Below are 19621 nucleotides of genomic sequence, written 5' to 3' on the forward strand. Positions count from 1 at the left end.
AAGATTTAATTTAATTCGACTGCGCGGTTGTTATTGTAATATGTACTCTAAAAACGCATCGATATAATTTCAATAATTGTAAAATAATAGATCTAGAACGAATTTGACCAGTAGATTTAGTGTTGAGATAAACAATTAAAGTCAAAACAGTTTTTTAATGAATCATAATTGTCTCCAGGCTCTACAAGAGGGTTCATACTGTTTACATACATATATCGAGGCATTACCGTAGTTCGAACGATCGCTATTGTATGTACTTATCAGGAGCATTTTCTCCCGAGAGGAAAAGAGACGCTTTCGTTTGTTTTCTGACTTCGGGCCGACTCGAATTCGCCATAGACAGGATAATAGAGACGTCTGGCCGGGACCAGGGCGCGTGACGTGTAATTAAACGCAGTCGCGCCGATTCGTGGCAGTCGCGTGGATCGTCGCCGGTAGATCCCCCGTGATGCCGGCAATTACCGAGGGCTTAGGCCTCGGGATCGGGCAAAGGCTGAGGGAACGCGACATCGAATAGCTGAAAAGCGGCTCCGCCGTTCCGTGCGTCCCGTTCACAGAAAGGAAACGACGCCGAACGTCGACGATTTCGTCCCCTGTCCACCCCCTGAAGCGCGCTGAATGCTTGCCGATTCACCCGGGGGGCCACGTGTCCCACTGCCCTCCGAAATATTCATATCCTGCCTCCGCTCTCTCCTCTCCTCTCTCATCTCTTCTCTCCTCTCGTCGAGAACGGGACCGTACGTGAGCCTGTATAATGCACCTCAAACAACCGATCGCGCAATCCTTCTCAAACTGCCCGTCGACAAGTGGGATTCTACCAGCGCGTATGTATTCTACATTTTCTACATTACATTCTACATTAGACAATAGCTTTCTCATTCACTCCAGTTTCATTGCAGATTTTATGCATTTATGTCAAAATCGAGTAGGTGTAATTTAAAACAGTAAAGGCACTCAACAAATTTCAAAATGCTTACTAAACTTATTAAAAATGAAAATAGCTTTCTATTGCACTCCAGTTTGACTACAGATTTTGTGCATTCATGAAAAAATGGAGCAGGTGTAATTTAAAACGGTAGAGGCATTCAACAAATTTCAAAATGCTTACTAAACTTATTAAAAATGAAAATAGCTTTCTATTTCACTGCAGTTTGATTGCAGATTTTATGCATTTATTTCCAAATTGAGTAGGTGTAATTTAAAACAGTAAAGGCACTCAACAAATTTCAAAATGCTTACTAAACTTATTAAAAATGAAAATAGCTTTCTATTTCACTGCAGTTTGACTACAGATTTGGTGCATTTATGAAAAAATGGAGCAGGTGTAATCTAAAACTGTAAAGGCATTCAAAAAATTTTAAAATGCCTATTAAACGCATTAAAAAAGAAAATAGCTTCCATTTGACTTGAGTTTTTTGCAATTCGGGTAATAAAAAATGGCATCGCAGAGCTAGGTGGAAACGTGCGAATTGTTGCTCGATGTACGATGACATCTCGACTTCCCTATGACGGCTCATTGGCCATGAGGTTTCTACGGTCGCACCGTCATGCTTACTCGCAGACTATCGGTTAGGTTCATGGTCAGCCGACTATGACCAGCTAGCCGCTTTGTTGCACGAGCGCCGGCGACGTGCAACATTTACTCCCATTACGAGGCATTACGACACGACATAAGGCTGTCGAATCTCCGCGCGTCAAGTACTCGGATCATTAACTGTTACAACACCGAGCCGTGTTCCATAAACGTTGTCCGATCCGTGGTTTTTTGGCGCGTCGTTCACCGAACATGAGCCACGGAAAACATCCTGAAACCTTCCACTCGTCCATCATTTTCAGACTCCCGATCTTCGTGCAACAGAAGAATTGTTCCAGACAATTGTAAAACCATCGATGATCGTTCATCAAACAATTATTTCTATACTGTGGATTTTCGTGCAACGGAAGAAAATTGTCCAAGAAAATTGTAAAACCATCGATGATCGCGTTCATCAAACAAGTATTTCTACACTGCGGATTTTCGTGCAACAGAAGAATTGTTTGAGATAATTGTAAGAGAGAGAGAGAGAGAGAAAGAGAGGGAATCTAAATGAAACCATCGATGATCGTTCATGAAACAATTATTTCCACACTGTGGATTTTCAAGCAACAGAAGAATTGTCTGAGATAATTGTAAGAGAGAGAGAGAGAGAGAGAAAGAGAGATTACCTGAATGAAACCATCTACGATTGTTCATCAAACAATTATTTCTATACTGTGGATTTTACTTCCTCTGTTAATAATCGAGAATCCTCATTTCTGTCATAATAAAATGTCTAACCGAGGGATTTCCGTGATATCCGTGATTTAGCGATACATATTTCCAAGAAAAATTGAAAATCTCGTGCTCGCTTGAGCCGCCTGATATAATGTCCCATAATTCCCGCATTATAATCAGCGATCCGACTTCCATCCCCATCCCATAGACGAGCAGATGGACCAGTCTCGCGATAAACCCCCGAACCGTCGAATCTCGCGTGCGTCGAACCTTTCGATCTGGCCAATACGGATGTCAGTCAAAGTCAAGAGTCGAAAAGGCCCGGCTGACAAGTTTCCGAGAGCTTGTCCCGCAGACAGACACACACCAAAACAGAATTTCGGCTCAGGTAGTGCTCCGCGTATCGCATTACCAGCATCGACGAGTCTGCAGTGGGCTACTGGGCGTGGATCCGTCTGTACAGGACGATTCAAAACTCGTTATCGAGATAATTAAACCGTCAGGATTGAACGGATCGTTCGATCAAATCGAGGGAGCTCTCTGTTCACGTCTATTATCATTCGACAGAGGATTTTATGCATTTAGAACAAAAGTGGGTAGGTGTAATTAAAAAATATAAAAACCGGTACAAACATTAGAAGAATTTAAAAAGAGCTCCGATTTGGAAGAGCGCGAAAATACGCTTGTACTTCTGGGGAACAGAGAAATTTTGCCAGTCGATCCCCAGTCGGCGGATCATTTACGTCAGTTTGAAGGATCCTGCGTACTTCGTCCTCTCTGTCTCGTCGTCGTTTCTAATGACCGGCTGTCAATACTCGCCTCCCCCGAGCCTGCTGAATGGGAGCGCTTTGGCAGCTCGTTTGCCGGGTGCGGGGGCGTAGGTGTATTATGTTCCATTCGTTCCTGGCTGTTCCGCGAGGGTCAATATTGTGCGACCGATTGAGCGTATCCCCGTGTCCGTGTTCCTTGTTTGCGTTTCGACCGTTCGACGGAACAGGTCCGGGAAATTAGTGCCAATTAGATTCGTATGGCGATGCCGGCCAAGTATCGCCGAACGAATGTTTGACCCTCGACCCCCGTTCCGTTCGCCTAACGAACGCGGTATTTTTTTTTTCTTTTCAATCGTCGAGCTCTGTTTGCTTCTCGCTCTGCGATTTAGCCACTCCACGAGTCTCCTGTTAGTTTTCTTTTGTCGTTCTCTCCTGTTCTCATTCGCTTTCTGTTACCTCGAGGATTACGAGGGAACACATGCAGTTCCTGGTGCAGTCACGTTTGTGAGATTGTGCTGATTAAAACGAGACCAAACGTGTGATATAGAACATGTCTGCTTGTTCAGTTGATGTGTGCTCTATTAATCGAATATGATCATTGTTATCATTAAACTGCGGATTTTGTGCATTTATGACAGAAACGAGTTGAGGCAATTTAAAACAGTAACAGTATTAAAACAATTTATTTCGTCTATTTTAACTTGAAAATTAAACAGTTCTTCCCACCTAGAATAATTCCATTCTATAGGATTTTGTCTTTTTATGGATATGAAATTGATTGAATACCTCGTACAATAATTAAATGTTTAGTATTTGGTTAGATACCTACATGTTTAATAATGTAAATAATATTTTGAATAATGGTACAGCAATTTTTAGTGGTGCCTCTCTCACAAGCGAAGGTCCCCAAGTATCCGACTTCGATTTTGATAATTTTTTGTGAGATGATGGTACACGGATCCCTAATTATGTATGCAAAATATTAGGTGTAGTTACTCGGTAGTTTTAAAGATATAAACAATTAAAATTTGATACCTGTGAATCACGCAACTGCTTACTATGTATATGTATGTATGTATATCAACAAGGTATGAAACTTTAATTGTTTATGTCTCTAAAACTATTGAGTAACTACACCTAATATTTTGCATACATAATTAGGGATCCATATACCATTATCTCACCAAAAATTATCAAAATCGAAGTCGGACACTTGGGGACCTTCCCTCAGAGTAACCAGTCGAGTGCTAAACGTTAAGATTGTTAAAGAAGAAAAGGGAGATGGTTACTGTTTTGTCGCGATTGATGTCAACAATTTTTATTTAAGTCTTGAAGAATCCCTAAAAATCTTGAAAAATCCCTCAAAATCTTGAAGAATCCCTCAAAATCTTGAAGAATCCTCAGTCTCGAGAAAATGTCGAGATCTAGAAAATTGCACGATCCTGTACGATTTCACGAGATCCAGGAGCTGTTGAGGGATCGGAAGAGAAAGAAAAAAAGGGGGAGAGTGCAACGTGCAGACGGCACACGGCACACCGGAGTAGGTATACGACTCAATCCAACTCGAGTCATTTTACACGGCTCGAAATAAATCCCTGTTCCACGGGCATTGAATCGAAAACGACACCGTTCTCCAGCGACGAGAACACGAACAGAGTTTTACGCCGCGCTGTGCCGGTATAATCCCAGGGCCTCTGTTTGCACGTGTTTTACATCGACGCCCCGTCTGTTTGCAGACAGTAAATTATGTCGTACAATGAGGGCCACCCCTTTCGGCGTACTCTAGCTTTCTCTCCGTCTCTCTTGCGCGCGGATTATAAAACGGGAAAAAGGGAAAACGTCCTCGTCGTTGCGCTTTTGCCGACGACGCCCCGTTTATTCCACTGTGCTCATGCTCCTTTTCTCGCTGTGCAACGCTTTGCTCCCTTCCTGGACTGTCTATACAATTTCTCAGATACTTTCATTCGGATGCACACGCTATGTTCTTCGTACGGATGGATATTATTATTAGACGCAGTCAATTCAAAGCAGTAAGAACATTTAGTGAATTTGTAAAAATCGATATAAACAAATTGAGAAAAGAAGGGAATGTTTAGATAGCTCCTACAGCTTGTAATAAATGCAGACAATTTTCATTTTGCATACAATTCTGCAGTCTAAATATTATAGTAATATACAGTAATTTAGTAAAACAGAAAAAACAAAGCGCTCTGGTACAACCACTATTACTAATGTTTATCCAAATTCTAATATCACCGTATTTCAGACAGCCTGAACTTATAACTACAGTTAGGAGCAAAACTGATCACACACAATTTAAATCAGAATAACTTTTTTCATGAATTGACCAAACGATTTCAATTTCTCTGTAAGGCTAGAAGAATTAGTTTAGTAAATGACGTCTAAAAAATGTGTTGAAAAAATCCATTTGGTCGGAATTGTGAACAACAATATTAAAAATTGATTTTCAAGAGAAATTGAAGTCGTTTGGTGCATTCATAAAAAAAGTTATTCTGATTTGAAGTTCGTGTGATCAGTTTTGCTCCTAAATGTAGACTGTGGATTTTTATTTATAAATTAGCATTGATTGCGAGCAATAGGAGTCAAACAGAATTGCCATTCTTTTTATATTTCCAAGAAATCGATATTAAATTCTTTTAATCCGTTCCATTGTTTTAAAATTCATTTTTGCCACATAAATTCATAAAATCCGCTACTGATCACTAAAAATTTTAATTAAACAACAGCAAATTTCGGCGTCATTCGCGCGCACGACTGCACCAGTTCTTCCTTCGTCATTTCCTGAAGAAAGCCCGAAGCAAGGCGTTGACCGTCGAGGAAAATTGAAGAGGATGTTCGGAGCCAAGTCGTATAATGTTCTGCGTCGAGTCGACCGAATGAAAAAAGGTGAAACGTGACGGTCGTGCGGTCGAAATTCTGCGGTCGGCCTCGCGATATTCGCGGTCGAGGGAACACCGCAAAGACAATCGAGACGAGAGACTACTCTCGGACGTTCATTCTGGACTTTTACCGCGCCCGGGCCCTGCACCGTTAGAATCCCGTCATTTTCTCCGAGAAAAAGTACGTACCCTCCGGCGGAATCTCGACGAATCTGCATCATTTATTTTCCTCGTTCGAGCCGCGATCATGCGTACACACGGCGAAGAGACGTCTGTAAAAACTCGCGGTCGTACATCTTGCGGTTTCTCTTCGAACGTTTGTGTTTTTACAATTTTCGCTCGGAGGTGGAGAAAATAGATTTTAACGCGTCGTTTCATGGCGTAGAGGAGCTGCCATCTTGATTCTCAAGAATGAATTTTTAGTGCTCTTTTCCTCGTGTTAGGTTGCTATATACATATGATAATTTTATAAAAAATACAAATACAATTTTAATAAAAAAAGCCCGTTTCTCGAAGATATCGAAAAAAATTTCCAACATTTAGATAATAGAAATCAAATTCTATTCTTCTGTTATCGATGTTGGATCAACTGTTGTGTAGTTCCAGGAACTTTAGTCGACGAGGAAACCATTGCAGTGGACGATATTTGCGAGGATTAATCGGCAAGAAGAGGACTCTTGCGGGAGAGCGGTAGAAATACTTTCGCGAGACGATAAAGAGGGAGGCAGAGAGAGCAGTGCGAGGGTGGTCGAGTGGATCGATATCATTTCCACGGTGTCTCCTCTTCGTCTCCTCCCTTGTATCCATGGTGACGTAGCAATGGCCGACGGGAGCGTCGCGGCGCCTGCGTCTCTCTCCTTCTTTCTCTCTCGCTGTGCGTTGCATAATTGAATTTCCTCGGATAAAGCGGACCCGACGCGAGTCTCGGCTCGACTCACCGGCAAAAAGAGGGACGCCTACCCATCCTCCCTCGTCCTGGCGCTCTAACGAGGCTCCAGAATCCTTTAAATTGCCCCAGGACCTCCCTCGCGATCCCTTTAATCCTCCGTCCTCGCTCGACGTCGATTTTCCTTCGAGAAGAGATTTTTCTCTATTCTATCTTGCTTTACTTAACCCTTAAGTGCATGTACAAAATATGCTTTACAATCCAATGCTTTAATTAGTATCACATTGGTACATAGGAACGTAGGGAGCCAGTAAAATTTCATCTTAATCCACAAATATCAGATGATTGGATAAGTTCGCGTGCCCGATTTGAAAATAAAATTCAATGGTTAAATTTTGAAGATTGGTTAAAGATTGGTTTAATTAAAATTAGAAAATGGTTAAATTTTCTACAATCATTTTATTAAGAGTAGTAAAGTTCATTTTATATAGATTAATGAAGTTGTATTCTTCAAAATTTAACCGTTGAATTTGATTTAATTTATACATTAAAATAATTGTAACCATAAATTTTACTAGGGCCGCATCATCTTCGATAGTTCACTTAAGGGTTAAGGGTGTATGTATTTTGGTTTTCGAGACTTTTTGCACGAATAAAGGATTTATCTTTCAGAAAACCTGTCGAACCTTTTGCATTGGTATTTTGCACACATACTTATTGATATTTGTAGTACATGTGTGATTTTTTTCAAGTAAAAGCGATCAAACTAACGTGAGTTAGATATTTTTGTATTGAGCATGTTTTGAAAAACACGGGTCGCCATGAAAAGATGAAGTTGTCCAAATTAAAAGAGATAGAAAATCTTGATTATTTACAAAATGGAAATATGTACAGAGTTTCAATTTTCCTCTCGCCACTGTATGTAAAAATGTGACACGAAATTAATTTTGCGCAGAGTCTACAAACTTAGATACACGGTTGGTGCAAGTAGGGAGAGGAATTTGTTGGCCGTTCGATGCCAAATAAATGACACGGTCTCGATCCGCAGTCGATTATTACACGGTCGGTTTGACCGAGGCGGTGTTTGCCTTTCCCATGTACGGAATAATCCGCGATTTCGGCCGACTTGTCGCACGTATCCTCGCCTCCGAATTATGCCCGAAACGGGCAAATAAGAGAGGACGTCGGGAATCGGCTTAAACGACGTCTCGCTCGCTGACGTATTGACGTTCGACGCGTGGAAAGGGGTGATCACCCAGTGAACGTTCCCCGAACGCCCTGGGGCTCGTTCTTCTCCTACAGAGCAACTCTGACAGGCAGGTAAACTGCCTCGATCTCGATTCTTTACGAGGTATCAACCTTTCAAGTCGCTCAAACACAATCAAAAATTCGACCTACTGCACCGTACGGATAATTAAATCAAATTTACTCACGTATCTTCAGTTTCGTATTACGGAAGTCTGAAAATAGTACAGAAATACTGAATTGTAATCTTTTCATATTTCTCTGATGATTTTCAATTATTACTGTACAGTAGTATGACTGTTTCTTCCGAGGCACCATTAAAAATTACCATAATTAAAAATAATTCCCACATTGCTAAATGTCCGTGTGTTTAATAAAATTTTGAATGATTTATTCTGACACTCGACTTTATACATGGTGTCTCAGCTGAATGAGGCTATCTAAATGCCTCCTTTATTTTTAATAAATTTAAATATATACAATTTACATGGTGTCGAAGGAGGGGGGAATATCATAGAAGAACAATTTCTTTTGTCCGGTTATTTTTTCATAGTTCTTTCAAGGTCATCGTTATTTCTTTTATTCCTTCTTATAACGGCTGAAAAAATACATTTGAATATGCTTGAGTTATTAACAAGATGGAATAAAAAAAATAAGTTTTCCCGATAAAACATAACGATGACCTTGAAAAGACTATGAAAAATTTACCGAACAAATAAAAATTGCTCTTCCGTGATATTCCTCCTTCGATACCATTTAAATTATGCCACAAATATTTGTTTGTGCCATTAAAATGAAGGAGATATTTAATGAATTTAATGAATTAAAAATGAAAATGATTATAGGTAACGTAAATATTGAACAAAATGAATCGAGGGGAAAAGGTTACCCTCTCTCTGCCAGTACTGGACGCATAACAGAAACGAAATGCGTCACGTGACCGAAGAATGAAAGAGGACAGTTCACGAAAAATCCGTAATTAAGAGGGTTCCGTGTGCGAGAGACGCTGTTGTCAAAGGACTGCCGAAACTCCGGAAAAACGGATCGCCGCTTTGCGTTTCGAGAGAGCGAGCACGGAACAGCGAGAAGACCCGTGTTTCACGGTGCAAGAAATCAGTAGAAATCGATTGTCCATTATACCGAGACGGCATGGTTCGATTCCTTGCTCGTCGTCCTTTCTTTTTGCCAGGATTTGCTTCGGGCTCGAGTCCCCGGCAGAAAAGGAAGAAGAAGAGAGTATCCGTTGCGCTTGACGGTAGATAAAATCGACGGATTCCTCGATGTCTCGAGAGGACGATCCTGTCGCGATTCCGTCGGCTCCCTTTGTACACGTTCTATCTTATCTGTAGCTTCGTCGAGCCCTCTCGAGCGAATCAACCCTCCTGATTTATCCGTTCAGTCGCGTACCTCGGAAAAGGAACAGAACTTGTGCGAAGGTGGTCCTTTCTCATAGCAAAATCGGCCAGGAAGCAATCATTTAATACAAACGAACAAGTACAGTAGAACCTCGGTAGTTGCAGCCTCGATACTTGTATCATCAATCCAGCAGTCGAGGAGTGACTAAAAATTGCTGTACCATTATTCACAATATTGTTTACATTTTTAAATATGTCGGCATCTAATCAACTACTGCACGTTTAAATATTGTATGACGTATTTATATCAATTTCATATCCATAAAATGAAAAAAAAATCATATACAATGGAATTATTCTAGGTCGGAAGAGATGTTTAACTTTCAAGTTATAACAGCTCCGACTGCAAAGGGTTAAGGAGAAAAAGTTACCCTCTCTCTGCCAGTCAGTGGAAGGGGAAGGTAGAGTGGAGACGCAGCTTAACCTGCTGAATCTCCTCAATCGCATTTCGTGCGATTAGTAGCGACGTAGCAGAAGTGATTGCATAAAGTTACCTCGATAATTGCAGAAACTACTCGAGGCTTTTCCATTTCGTGCAACTACCGAGGTCCCACTGTAATTGTTTCGCCGTGAATCTTCCAATGGTGAAAACACCCTCGCCTGGTTACTTGCCGCGAAACGCCCCGCAGTTTTTCCAGCCAGGTCCACAGCTGCTTTTCGAGCAGGTTCCATGGTAACGACGCTGTGACGCGAGGGGTTGCCGGAATCGTTTCGTGAGCGTACGACTTAATTTTCGTCGAGACTTTTTTGCGACAAAATTCGTGTCTCCCCGCTCGCAGAAAACGGTCCGACGACAGGTTCACCGTACGGAGTCACGGATCACGATCTAAGTGGTAATTGATTTCACGCCCCTTGATTTACGACCCCGGACAGAGGTTTTTGGGGTAAAAACCGGCCGGATCCAACCCCATCCTATCTTAACTGATCGCGTTTCGACATGTGTTACCCCTTCTGCTCCCATGGGGTGGCGAATTTCCATCTTTATCGGGAAAAAAAACGCGCCCCCGACTACGTCATCCCTTCGAGATCGATTTATCGTCCCCGTTTTGCTTCGCCTCGATCGCGTCACCGATTGTACACACGATTTCTCGATGCGCGTACTTTCGTTTACGTTGTCGAACTGTTCTTTCTTTTGTCAATCGTGCACAGTGTCTCAACTTATAGGGCGTTTCATTTGAACTGGATCACTTGAATATCTCTGAAATGAACAATATCGACAAACATTTCAAACAAAAGTTATATGGTTTCGAAGGTCACTTCCAATATTTTTAGTAATTCATTATTCCCCTTGAAAGACTATTAGTTTAGGAGATATTTCAATTTTGGTACATTTATTGTTATTGTTTTTCAGAGATATTCGAGTGATTCGCTTCAAATAGGACGTTCTGTATGTGTGGAAATTTCTTTCTACAACCATTAACTACTGATTGTTCCGCTGTAAGTGCTCGCTGAACGGAATCAAATCCAATAAACGTACAATTTTGTTGATAAAGGAAGCTGCCAACACTTCCGGGGCAACGTAGCAGGCCTAATGGTTCTTTATCACTGTTTCAGATTCGTTTCGAGTCTCCTGGGCCGTCATTCAGGGCATTCAGGGCATTCAGAGGCGCAACGGGCCCCGGTCGGCCGTCAAAGCGAGTTAACGTCGAATAAATCAAAATAAAAGGGGGTAAACGCGGCGGCCTGCTGCGCGACGGCCCAGAAAGATCAGGGGTGCCCTTGTTCCCGGATCGAAAGAGTTACCTGCTCTCTTTCTCCCTTTCTCTCTCTCTCTCTCACTCTTTCTCTCTGTGAACGGTTGTTGCACCGCGTGCAGCACACGCTCGCGAGAATCCATGGTCCGTGGGCATCGACCAGTAAAATTTGTCTTAATGTTCGTGAACGGTCTCGCGCCTCTTTCATTTTTCACCGGAGCGAAAGCCTTTCCATTCTTCCCTTTCTCCGTTGCCTCATTCCCACTCGTTTCGCACGTTAATCGACCTAAAATTGTGTCCTGCCTCGTTATGTATGTACCGCTATGTACCTCGTTGAAAAATTGAAGTTTTCTTTTGATGCCTCAAAAATTCCAAAGGCAAAATCAATTATTGAATGAAATAAAAATAGAAAAGCTAAGATGCGTGATGCTAGGAGTAATCTTTCACCGTTCTAGTACTTTGCAGAAAAATTAATTTGCAACAAACAATTCCGTTTCCAATTGCTGAGAGACATGGCACTCAAGGTGTTGAAGCTCTGTAGTGAATAGATACCCAAAAAATTCTTATTTTGTTTCACTCGCAACAATTTTTGTTGTGACATTAATTTAAGATTAAGGAAAGAATTCGCAAAACTGGTTCCTGCTTCTCGCAGCAAACTGAGAAGCTTCCTCTCTCGCGTAAGAACCACTTTTCGTAACAATTGACTATCAGTGTAGTTCATTCCACTTAACTGCAACGTCTGCATTCGAATTTCGCTGGATGATCGAGCAAGGAAACGTGTCGGGTTCGACGAAACCGGCAGGCTAATACAAATCAATTGGGAGAGGGCCATGAAGAGATTCCGTCCGACGCCATAGATCAAGAGGATCCTGTCGGTAAACAGGATAGCGTTACAGATTCCTTGAAAGAGATCCTACTTTTGTTTGTTGAATGGCCGATATAGGGAAGGAAGAAGAGGAAAACAGAATGGCCCCGAATACGGAGCCCCGGGTACACGGAATCACAGGATTAGCCGGGTCTGAATGGCTTCTCCGTGGTTTCCTTTCTCGTCTTTCCTGCTCCTTAGACGTCTCTCCTTCACGAGAACGATCCTGCAGGATCAAAGGTGAACGGCCCCCCGAAACGAAGCTAATCCGGACGGTACATGCGTGGCCAGGCTTTTCACGTGTCTATCTCTGTGTGTGTGCGTGATATATCAGCATATTATGAGATCTAGATCGCGTGGGAGGGTCCTGTTTACACCTAACGCAACCTAACGCGATCTAACGCCCGGGCAGGTAGCTACGCGACTCTTGAAATCGAAACCATGCTGGATCAGTGTCGCCAGATCAGGGGAATTGACTCGAATCGAGGGGAATACGGTTACCCTCTCTCTGCCCATTACTGGGGTAGTCACGGCGCAGACGCAGACACTACGCGAATTACGTAATCGCATCGTGTCACGTGACTGGTCCGAGACGGAAGCGGGGGATGCTCGCCGCCGGAAAATGGGGGAATAACGTTGTGGGAGGGAAAGGGTAGAGTGGGAGACAAGTTTTTATCTGAGGACACTGTGCTAGATCACTTCACGATCACGGACTTGTTGATGGCACCCGGTGATTCGTGCTTCGCCAATTGTTATCTAATATTACTGTTGCTAATTGTTCTTACTTCTTCTTCCTAGCTTGTGTTGGTCCTTGTGATTGGACTGCAGATTTTTGTGCTAAATGGAAATTCTCTACATCAGTTTCATAGACATTCATCTCCTTTCTTGATACTTTTATTGATTTGGAAATTATGCAAAGGTATTTCTCAATTCTTCAAATGTAATAATTCTACCGTCTGGCGTATCCACAGTCTACGTATGATTTTTACTTTAGTACGTTTTGAGCAGTGCCGAGTGACATGTAAGATGCAAGACTCGCTATCACCGATCATCGATGACGATCTTCACAGTTTCGCGGAAGCTCGGGAAGACTTGTAGCTCTTAATGATAAACCAAAGAAGTTTTCAAGGATAAAATGCTGGAGCGAGGGGAGTCTCGGAGCAACGTGAGACAGGAATATTTGCGAGGCCCCGAGGCTGTCGATCAGGGAACATCGATCCGAGAAGTCGTTCGCTCCCGATTCACGTCGATGATCGTTAGCCCCGGGTGGCGGCGGCCGAGAAAAAAGAAGGAGAAACACGCGAAGAATGAGCCCGGGAAGTATGAATGAACAGGAAAGAGAGAGGTTGCCGTGAAAAGAAGAGGTTCCTGGAAAGACGCTGACGTGCCCCGAGTCTTCTCCTGGTGAATGGACCTCGATGCGTCAACGTTACGTTTCAATCTCGCGAAAGGAGAAAAAAGAGCAACAGAGAGAAAGAGCATGAGAGATAGTCATAGAGAAGAAGCAAGAGAGAGTGAGAGAGAGAAAGAGTGGATTGGAAAGTGTACGGGGCAGGTAGAGAGGTGCCTTTAATGCCATTTCGTGGCATTTACACCTCGAGAACGTTCGTACAGGGTTCGAAGGGGGTTCTGCTCCCTTGGAGCTCGGCTCTCGTTTATTGTCGAAGCTGCCTATACACGGTGGCCATTGACGAAACGACTTCCCGTCACGCCATTGCTCGCAGCCTCGTTTCTTTTCACTCGGACCTAGCGGACGGTGTTCACTTCTCGCTCGATGATCAAACGAATCGGAATTTTTCTCGCGAAATTCTCGAGACGCTCCTCTGGGAACAGGTACCTTCCTCGGGCGACTTTGTGCGCTGGACAGTGGACGACATACTGAATGAAAAATTACTCCATCCGACGGGATCACTTCTCCTTCTGTACGAACTGCTGCAAATTTCTCGACACAAGATCGTTTCTCAGGGACGTCCGTGCAACTTCTGCTTTTGGAACGTCGGGTTGCGAAACTGGGTCATTCTGTAGATTCCTCGTTGTGTTATCAGGTGCGCGAGGTAACAGCCATTTCTTGGGTGCAGACAATTAGAATACGTTGTCACCGAAATAATTTCAATTTCTATGCACTTTCTGCATTGTACGAGTGGTGAACGAATATCCATTAACACGGTTGCGACCACAGTCACACGATCTTGCAGTTTAATTATAGACGGTATTATACAAAAAAAATTAAACCGACTTCGAAAAAACGCACTAATAAGTATGAAATAATTTACATTTAATTTATGTGAATACACACGAACTTGAATACAATACAATCGTTTCGGAGGCGGCGCAAAATTGAAAATTTTCGACACTGGAAATTACGAAAATCCTTAAGTTCCTCTACCCCTGCTTTCACATATTTATGTATCTCCTCTTCCCACCTACTGATTTCAAGTTCACCATATTCCAATGAAATCATAATCAGCAACATCTGTCATTTGGAAAATTTTCAATTTTGCGCCGCCTCCGAAAAGATTGTATTGTATTTAAGTTCGTGTGTATTCACATAAATTAAATGGAAATTATTTCATACTTTTTAGTGCATTTTTTCGAAGTCTAATTTCTTTTCATAAAATTTTTTTATTTCACACTTTTTAGTGGAACGAGCAGAATTTGTAGAACACCGTAGAACACCGTAGGATGGTTTTTCGGTCTTGTTGGTTATTTGCAATAAAAACCACAAAGAATTAAAAAATGCAAAATTTGTTCTCACGGTTTCGTTCCGACTGGTCCATGCACCTCGGCGTAATCGGCGAACATACATAGAAAAAAAGCGAAAAAAGGCACATACAGATGGAATAGAGTAACCTCTTCCTTTTTTCGAAGTCGATTAAAAATCGCGAGAAATTTCAATGCTAACAGACCGGAAGTTCTGGCATTTCTAATTTCTCGAACAATTAAATTCGTACGCGTAAACATTTCACGCTTCTTCCAGCGATTAGGAGAGAAAGTGAGAGAGGGGGGAAAAAGAGAGAAGGGACCAGCTGTAGAAGAAAATAAAAGAAACCGGCCAGCGGAAACGATGATCCAGTTACTCGCGTCGAATCGTTGTCGGCTCGTCCCCTCGATCGCGTCCAAGTGGAATCCGTCTCGGAATGATCGAAAATTTTCATTGATTCGCGTAACGGAAGCGGAACCGACATTTGCATCGGCGTGGAATCGTGCCACTAGGGCCCCCTCTCCATCAAAGTCCGACGGGGGAGATCGCCGGAACAGGTCGAGAAGCTTATTTTAGTTTTCCCGAAATGCGCAAACCGTCGGATCCGTCAGAGCTGTCGCTCGAGGAGCCGACAGCCGACACAATGAGTCCTTTCGTATCCTCTTACGCATGCGAATTACACGGATCAGGGACCGTCAATGTCCATCGATCATATTTGTGCCCGGAGATCTCCCTTATTTCTTTCTGGAGCCTTTCTGCTCTTCATCCGGCGACTTCTCGCGATTTTTCACCTGCCGATCGAGCTGCTCTGATTGGGGCACACTGAAAGACTTTTTTACTGTTGGATGACAGATTGTTGTATTTTCATAACTACACAATTTATATTCCCCACCATCATTCAGAATTTTTCCACCATTGCTTATTTGTAAGGTAAAGCCACTTTAGAGCAGGGAAAACAAATTTTGAGAATTATTTATACGGGTTTGTAATGAAAGAAATGATAAAGCAACTCGCAAGTTTTAATTATGCAGACTTTGAAAAATTGTTTTATATTAATTTTGTTAGAAAATGGCAGATGGTTGGCATTTCGCAATCGGAAGCTCGCACTGTTTTCGCGAAGGGGCAGTTCGGAGCAAGGCGATGTATTTCTTTTATCCTCGCGTCGCCTAGCAGCGAAACGCGGTTTCCTCGTAAAATCGCGAACCCCGATGCCCCGGTCTAATGGAATATGATGTCAAACGCGTCCCCGCGACTGCGTAGTAAATCTCGATGAGTTATCGTCGTTTAAACGACTGTGAAATTAGCGGTTTAGCGAGCTGCGGCTCCGGATCGCCTCGTAACTGTCTTCTAGGTGCTAAATTTCGCGGGGGCCAGTCTCCTGGCCGAATATTCGCCGCAGAGCCCGCGTCTCCAGCGATTATGCGATCCGCTTTCTACCCAGCATTCACCTCTCGAACAGGTAACTTCACGTGGACTTTTATGTTGAGGCAAGTAACGTTGTAAATGCATCCGCAGTCTCACAAAGCCTTGTTCAGTTCTGCACTGTATTATTACCTATCGGTTATTTCGGTGTTTGTTGCTAAACCCTGGCAAAGTGAATGTTCGTAGACGTCCGTGACGACAGGGTGTACTCGTGAGAGCTCAGCAGCAGCGTCGCGACGCGTCGGCGGCCGTCAAAGCGTGTTCGTGTCTCAGCCAAGCAGTTTTTCGCCGTAATAAAGCCGTGCTTACGGTGATAATAAAAGCCCGTCGCTTCGGTTACGGCTCGGCGATGTTTGTTTCTCTTGCCAGTCGTCTCTGATGTCTGCTGGTGCTCGCCGATTAACGACGGCCTCGTCCGCTTGTGGGAAACGAGCGTCGTTTTCCGCGACATCGCCGTCTTCTACCGAGAAGTTCCCTTTCAATGGCGCGGAACATCGGGACCGGTGATTCTAAAATTACAATGCTAAAAACGAGTTACGAGCATCCTTTTTCGAACCTCCGCTACGCGGGCTCGTCGGCTCGAGACTTCCGATAGTGATCGCGCCTAATCGCTCGACGCAACCCCGATCTATTATTCATCGGGTTTGAAAGTTAATTTTCAATATAATATACTGGAAGAAATTATCTTCTAATGGGCTAGAAGAAAACAAATAGCTCAAAGAATAGCAACTATAATTTTTCTGGGGGTAGTAATTTGGCTATCAACGGTGCTCAATGGAAATAAAATTCTACTCCTCTGTCGTCGATATTTAACCATTAGTGAAAGCTAGGGATACAAACAAATTCCTTATCTCCTAGGAATTTACAAAGAAGTTCTGATCATAGATGACGTGATTCTTCATAATAGAAAATAGTAGCACACAAGGGGTTACAAAGATTCCGATTGGAGTAAGAGGAAGCCAATCGTCGAACGTTGACGGACGTTGACGGGAACGTGTAATTTCGCGCGTGAATGTCCACTTGAATGTCCGAAGGGGTGTGAACGTGGGCCGGCACTGGGTCAGTGTCCGGCAGTGTCCGACGGAATTAGGGAGATGACGAAAATTGCCGGTGCTCGTCCGCCGCGATGGGCGCGGTCGAGTCCAGCGAAAATTTTCTGAATGGACACCTTTTTTTTTATCCTCGCGTCACGACGGTGTTTCGAATTTTAGGCCCGCTGCTAGAATCCTCGCAGCTGCTCTTAATTGACAGAAAGCGCTCGCGCCCCGGGTACCACCTCGTCGATCGAACCACCGGCCCCGTTTCTCCTCTGTAATTCGATCAAGAACCCCGTTGACTACCGACTACTGTTGACATTTGGTTATTTTGACGTCACGCTGCGAGACCACGCCGAGGTTCCGGGGCCCTTCGGAGCAACCCTTCCGCTTTCAGAGAAGGACCTCCTTCAAGGACCACCCGCGGACACGCTGCTCGGACCGACACCGTCTAAACTCGAGCTGAACGACGATCAATTAACGGACTCTCCTCGCCAGGAACAATCCTACCGACCAGGAATTCGATTTTACGGGGTCGCGCCCCCTTTTCCGAAATCGCCGTGCAGTCTTCGATCAACGATTCGGGTGATTCGGGTTCATGCTGCATGCAAATATTATTATTATTATTATTATTATTATATACGGACCGAGGTCCTTTTATACAAATGTGTACAGTTTTGACAGTATAACTAATATAACAAAAAGAAGATATGACAAAAAATCTTGACAATATTGGCTCGAGGAGTCCTTCGTGAGAATAGCCTTTGTCTTCACCGGGTCTTCATCGAGTCTTCATAGATTCCAGAACTTTCCAGCACGATCCAAACTGATTGAAGACTTAAATTTTATCCGAAGACCATACTTGGTGCCATTTTCGAGCAACACGCAGAGGAAGCGGCCTCGAAAATGCCGAAGTCCTGTTTGATTTCGAAACGCGAGTCAATATTGAACTGTTTTTCCAGGATCACGGGGCCCAGGGACAGCTCAAAGGGGACCGATCCATCGATCGTTTGTTTGACTTTCCACGCGTGCTCCACGCCGGAAATGGAGGGAAGGAAAGAGAGAGAAAGAGGACCAGCAGCCTATTTGTCGGCGCAACACGCGCGCGCTCGCGCTGACCCTTCAGGACCTCTTTACGGAGGTTGCCGAGGAGCTCTGAAGAGGTCCTCGAAGGATCGAGGACGCAGATGTTTATTTTGACGCGACGAGTTGCCTCGGGAGTCACGACTCATCGGATTCGAGTGGATAAATACTTTTCGACCCCCGTGCGCAGTATGTTTTAACAGCACGCGAGCAACACCGCCATTTCTCTTCTGCAGACGACGATGCTGCGGGTTTTCCTCTTCAACTATCAACGATTCTAAATTTACTCTTGATAATCTAACTCTCCGTAAACGTTTGGAGATGTTTAACACTAAACCTACCACGGTCGGTTTCTGATTTTATATTTTACAATTATTGAAATTGTAATGACACTTTCACTCAAAATGGTAATACACATTTTTATATCTAAGCACATATTACAATCGAAATCACAGAAAATCTGTATAAATTCCATGATGTCATTTTTATAAGGCAACACATGCCAGCCATTTTTATATCTCGGTAGGTTTAGTGTTAACAACGTTTCAAGGCTTCCGACATGTTTCCTAAAGGTATAAGCTATGAGAATCGGTGGGATTTTGTTCGAAACTTATTCCGACGGTTCTCAAGCACTGCGGATTTCACGTATCGGGTCAGTGCAAGTAGAAACCATGAAATCGAGGAGGAAGCGTACGGATCGTCTCGGATCGGTATTGAAACGTGTTCGAAAGGTTCCTGAACGCGAAACCGCGTATCCTGTCGTGGAAAAAGAAACGGAACCGATCGAGGAGGGCGAGAAAGAAGATAGCGGATCGGAAGAAGCTTCCACGGAGAGAGGTTCGATTACACGGTTACTTTGTCCCCGTGAATGGGGGACGTCGGACATCGGCGATCGTGCATCGGCGAGCAGCAACGAGAACAACGACCGGCAGAAACCGGGAAAACGGCATCGGAGAGCCATCCGCGCAAAACCGCACAAAAGAATTAGCAGTCCGCGCACGGCAACTGTTCCCTCCATATTATCTCTTTCTTTCGCGTCTGTCTCGTCTTCTGCCGACTTTCGTTCAGTCCTTTCTCTATTCCTTCGGATTCGGACATTTCCAAAAGCTGACCGTTGGTCCACGGGAAAATTTTTCTAGTTATCTTGTTCTAGCCATAAGGCTCTCCTTTCTCCTCTAAATAATTTGCTAATTCTTCTCTGTAAAATAATTTTTTAATAACCATATAAAAAATTGTTTTACACAGGTAGACTGAATTTTTTTGATATCGTTTGTTATTCTTGAGATATTTCATGGAAAAGAACATTTTCTAAGGGCTGATTTCACCCCTTTAATGCGAGAAGTAGCGCGAGA

The sequence above is a fragment of the Lasioglossum baleicum genome, chromosome 12 (assembly GCF_051020765.1).
Source record: "Lasioglossum baleicum chromosome 12, iyLasBale1, whole genome shotgun sequence".
Classification (NCBI taxonomy): Eukaryota; Metazoa; Arthropoda; class Insecta; order Hymenoptera; family Halictidae; genus Lasioglossum; species Lasioglossum baleicum.